We start from the raw sequence: 6,000 nt of genomic DNA on the forward strand, positions 1-6,000 counted from the left end.
CTACAAGTAAAAACGAGTTTATGCTACTGATTTTTTTTTTTTAACAAACTAACCTATTTTTTTTCCTCAAAGGAACTGATTAAATAAGTGAAAATTCTTCTTCGATAAGAGTTTTGTAATTGGAAAGAATGTCTAATATCATATTTGTAATTATATTGTTTCGGTGAGATTTGTGAGACCGAGATACTAACCTCCGACGGGTGCGTTTCGCTTGTCTGCTTCCAGTTTAAACTGATCGGTCACCTTCAGAATTGGCCGCTCGGTCCCCCTTTTTGTAAAAGAGGGAAGGTACTTTCAAAAGGCACTCCGACGCTCAAGTTAGGAGCGCTTTTATGAATTGTTCGTTACAGTTAAATATTGAATTCCTAATAGGACGTAAACAGGACATATGGTAGTATTAGTTGAAATCTGTCTTTACCTCAAACCTAAACCTTTATTTATAGAGTTTAATTAATTTACCTCTTAATGATCATTAATGCAAACCTTAATTGTTTAACGACAGTCGTTATAACATTCATTGTACGTTACATCTGCTTAATAATTGTCGAGACCGAACGACTGAGCAACTGATTGAGACCGAACGGATGAGAAGCTGGCCGAGACTGAACGGATGAGAAGCTGGCCGAGACCGAACGGATGAGAAGCTGGCCGAGACCGAACGGATGAGAAGCTGGCCGAGACCGAACAGATGAGAAGCTAGCCGAGACCGAACGATGAGAAGCTGGCTGAGACCGAACGGATGAGAAGCTGGTTGAGACCGAACGGATGAGAAGCTGGCCGAGAGCGAACGGTAGAGGCCGAACGGTAGCCTGCGAGCCCATAGTAACATAAGCCCCCCAAGTTCGAGTTAATCGTTCGGCTTTAGCAGAACGGTTAACTATAGGACTTATGAGTTTGAGGGAGGTTGTTCTCGTTGTATTAAGGAGTTTGCTCTTTGTGCTTCAAGTTGTTATATCTTGTTCGCGTCGAACAGTTTCATGGATTGAATTCGGCCGCACGCTCGACAGTCCTTTTTAACAGAACTTCCTGATTGATGAGAGTGAAAGTCATTCGGTTGAGAGGGATTTACCGCTCGATCTTTGTGCTCGACTTTGATGAGAGGGATTTACCTCTCGGTTGTGATTTGCAGTATCCTGTTACCTCTTCACCGAGTGGGATTAACCGCTCGGTCTTCAAATCGTTGTAGAGGATTTTACCTCTTGGCCGAGCGGTATTTACCGTTCGGTCTTCAAATCTTTATAGAGGAATTTACCTATTCGCCGAGCGGGATTTACCGTTCGGTCTTCAAATCTTTATAGAGGAATTTACCTCTTCGCCGAGCGGGATTTACCGTTCAGTCTTCAAATTTTTATAGAGGAATTTACCTCTTCGCCGAGCGGGATTTACCGTTCGGTCTTCAAATCTTTATAGAGGAATTTACCTCTTCGCCGAGCGGGATTTACCGTTCGGTCTACAAATCTTTATAGAGGAATTTACCTCTTCGCCGAGCGGGATTTACTGTTCGGTCTTCATCTTCTAGCTCTGAGAGACTTTTTCATTGAATATGATTTTGTTTAGAAACTTTGGGAGCGATTGGTCGGCCTAAATTGGACTTTATTTATTCAACAATAAGAGCGTAAGTTAATAACAAAAGCATGAATCAAATGAAACCGAATTTAAACATGACAGTAGTAGAATTGTGGATGCTTCTCTTCAGTTGATAACTCCACGAAGCGAACGTTCCCGATGACGACTGGGACTGTGACTATAGCCCCGCCCTCGCTCGTCTCTCCTACTTGCCCGCTCGGGGCTTCTTCGCGAATGTCCTTCCTTGGGGAGGTCGTATCTTGCTTCCTTTATAAACCTACGTAGATGTCCCGCCCGGATAAGATTTTCTATTTCATTTTTTAACGTGATGCAGTCTTCTGTAGTATGTCCATGGTTTTGATGGTACCGGCAACTTTTCCTTTCGTCTGCGTTTCTTGGAGATGGTTTCCTCAGGGGTGTGATAAGTTCCGCGCTAAGTGCTTCTTCGAGAACTTTTGCCCTAGGTGCATTGAGGGTTATATAATGGTGAAACTTGAATGGCCTGGGAAACTCTCTATTCTTATCGTTATTGTCGAACGGTCGTTTGCCGTCCTTTCCACTTCTGCCCACATCACCCTCTTGCTGTCGTTTCCTTTGCGACAAACGCATTTCCTCCATACGGATGAACTCAGCTGCTCGCTCTTGGAGCTCCTCCATAGTTTTTGGCGGTCATGCATACAATTTTTCCGCAAAATATCCTGGTCTCATACACGAAGGCAGATTATTGATAATAAAAGATTGATCTATCTCTCTAACTCGTCGTGCGGTTTCAGTATACCTCTTCATAAAAGCCTTCAAAGTTTCTCCTTTCTCCTGCTTAGTGTTTATTAAATCCACCGGTGTTACCTCCTGTTTCCGATTGGATGCGTATTGTCTCCTAAAGAGGTTTTCCACAGTAGCGAAGCAATCCACTATGTTGAGAGGAAGAGTGTTATATCATTCCAATGTCTCTTCCTTAAGTGACAACGAGAAGGCCCTACACATGATCGGGTCGCTGTCTGTATAAAATGTCATTGCATTACCGAACGTTCTTAAGTGATTATCCGGATCAGCCGAACCATCATACTTATCCAACACGGGGGGAGTCTTCTCTGGCATTGGGGTTTGCATGATGTTCGCCGTGAAGGGCAACAAACTGGTAGGCCGAGCGGTCTGCAGGGGTATTGGTTCCCTTCCCGCCCGACCGTTCGGGTTGGCGTGATTATGGCTCGCCTCATTAGCATTCTCCCGATTCGAGGCGGACCGCTCGGGAGGTTCCCGTTCGGCCCTTAACGCCCTCATCTCCTCCTCATGCCTCCGCCGCATCTCTTGCTGCGCCTGCGCTTGCGCCTGTATAGTCTGCGCCTGTGCCTCAATCTGGGCTTGCAGCTCTCTTATTAAATCTCTGGTGCTTTGCTCCTCCATATTTCTTGTGGTCACCATTGGGTGTCTTCAGCTTGCTCTCGGCCCCACGATGGGCGCCAAAATGTTTCGGTGAGATTTGTGAGACCGAGATACTAACCTCCGACTGGTGCGCTCCGCTTGTCTGCTTCCAGTTTGAACTGATCGATCACCTTCAAAATCTGTCGCTCGGTCCCCCTCTTTGTAAAAGAGCGGAGGTACCTGCAAAAGGCACTCTGACGCTCAAGTTAGGAGTAGTTTTATGAACTGTTCGTTACAGTTAAATATTGAAGTCCTAATAGGACGTAAACAAGGCATATGGTAGTATTAGTTGAAATCTGTCTTTACCTCAAACCTAAACCTTTATTTATAGAGTTTAAAGGAATCTGACACATTAATTTACCTCTTAATGGTCATTAATGCAAACCTTAATTGTTTAACGACAGTCGTTATAACATTCATTGTACGTTACATCTGCTTAATAATTGTTGTCGAGACCGAATGGCTGAGCAACTGATCGAGACCGAACGAATTAGAAGCTGGTCGAGACCGAACAGATGAAAAGCTGGCCGAGACCGAACGGTAGAGACCGAACGGTAGAGACCGAACGGTAGCCTGCAAGTCCATAGTAACATATATATATATATATATATATATATATATATATATATATATATATATATATATATATATATATATATATATATATATATATATATATATATATATATATATATATATATATATATATATATATATATATATATTCATTCGTATTCTTTGCTTGGAGAAAATGTACATAAGCTGAAAGACTTAGTGGTGACTTTTTTTTTTCGATAAAAAATTAGTATAATTGGGAACACTTTAAAGTGTTCCAGTCCTTTTACATAATAACTCTAGAAAAGTTCACCGTAAAGAAAATGAAATTAAAAATATAAAGCTACATAATAGGTAAAACAATAATAAAATCTGAGCATAACTTACAGTTTCATCCTCGTTCTTGTGCAGCGCAAACATTTATTATTAAAATATTTAAGTTTTACTATTTTTAAATTATTATCCCTTCTAAAATATCATTTTTACGTATGTTATAGTAAATTTTACATAATAATAAATAACTTACTTTTTTTAAATATTTAAATACATATTAATATTTATTTAAATTAATATTTTAATTATTAGGGTGAGATAAATATTTTCAAAATATAAATAATATGTTAATTATTTATAGATAACCATATTTATGATGGCCATATTATTTTATAAGTTGATGTTTAAACTGCACGTGCATCAAAAAATTAAATTGAGATTACATTTTTTAAAAATATTTCATACTTTTGTAGAATTAAAAAATATAAATAAAATAGTTATTTCATTGAGTAGCCACAAATATTTTTCGAAAATGTTGTGGGTATGAATCGATGTTTTGCGTCATCTATATCGTTGTAAGAAAAAATTATGAGAATTAAATAAATATAATTAATTTCCACGTGCTTGAAAATTTTCATTCCAACACAATCACTTCAATATATTAGGTAGCATTTTGATAATATAATTTCCCTTCACGGCAGCTAACAAAGTCCAGTAGGAAAGATAGATAAAGTTCAGTCAAGCAACTAAAGGACTATTTTCTTCGAAACTATTCCCAATAAAATAAAGCTACCTAAGCAAACTACACCCACGAACAACCATTTTCTCGATGCAATGTTCTACAAGAAACTGCAATTTAGATGCGACAAATATATATGCATGTGATTCAATCTAAGTAATAGACAGCTAATTTAGACAGTGTTTATGTTTAGTATGGGTCCGAGATCTATGCTCCACGTGCTTCCTCTCCTCCAGTATGACTAAGGGTTCAAATTTCCTCCTCCGATCGATTCAGCAAGCTGTGACCTACAAAAAAACACTCTGACGTTCAAGTCAGTGAGGTGTCCTCTAAGGTCTTAAATTATCTCAGAAAAATCAATCTTTACCTGGTCATTAGTTTTGTATTTATAGGCTTTGTAATTGTCCAACCCATCGAACGTCATTGAATGACATTTAATGCAATATATTTTGTGCCTAGTCACTCGCTAATTTCCTTATATCCAGCATAATCTGCCTGATATCCGTTGTTGATTAGTCATAAATGTCTTTCGCGTGATGTAAGAATTACTCACCTTTATTACCCATTAATGTTACTAACTGCCCGCCAATCGGTTCTTTCCAGTTGAGCGTGTTGGCCGCCTTCGGTTGATCGTCTGTACCATATAGTACCGATCGTCCACACCATATAGTACACAAGCCCCCCAAGACGGAACAACTTTTAAGGCATGAAGGGTTTGAAACGCTAAGTCTTTGGAAAGAGCGGGAAAGGGGTCAGTAGTGGTTGATCGTGGGGGACGTGTGATCGTGGGATTTGTGCCATTTGAAATATGAAGGGCCACGCACCCCTGACTGTTTGATTTCACCATGACGGATGACCATGATTGACTCTTGGAAATGTCCTATCACACTATAAAAGGTGATCAACATCATCACGATTGCTTTGTCTTCCTATTTTCTTCACCTCTAGGTCCCCAAGATAACTCCTCTCAGGTAATCATGTCTTCTTCACCCTTATTGTCTGATGAAGTCGCCGACGAAGGTCAGGGGTACGCTGATGGCGGAAAAGAGCCCACTGCCTCCGTAGGGTCCTCCATCTTGGATTCTACCGGGTCTGGTGATCGAGAAGTTGAAGAGGCAAATATCGTGCTTGAGATCGACGTTGCTAGGGAATGGACAGATTCTGCTCCTCCTCCCCCTGTCAATGGATATGGCTGGGCTCCTTATGAGGTAGGCCTATATGCGCCCTACTATGTTACCAGTACTTCGTTAGAGTATTTAGCTAGTAGGCTTAGCATTGTATCTACTGCAAAAGATGCCGATAATATTCTGTTGACAGTGTGCCGATCAAATGAGCGTGCTTGCCATGGGCGGGAAGGGCACAATACTGACTTTTTTTATGTTTATAGTACTTTGTTCCGCGATCTGGGTGTTCGCTTACCATTCACTGACTTTCAATCGAATGTG

This window comes from Vigna angularis, chromosome 9 (genome assembly GCF_016808095.1).
Source record: "Vigna angularis cultivar LongXiaoDou No.4 chromosome 9, ASM1680809v1, whole genome shotgun sequence".
Classification (NCBI taxonomy): domain Eukaryota; kingdom Viridiplantae; phylum Streptophyta; class Magnoliopsida; order Fabales; family Fabaceae; genus Vigna; species Vigna angularis.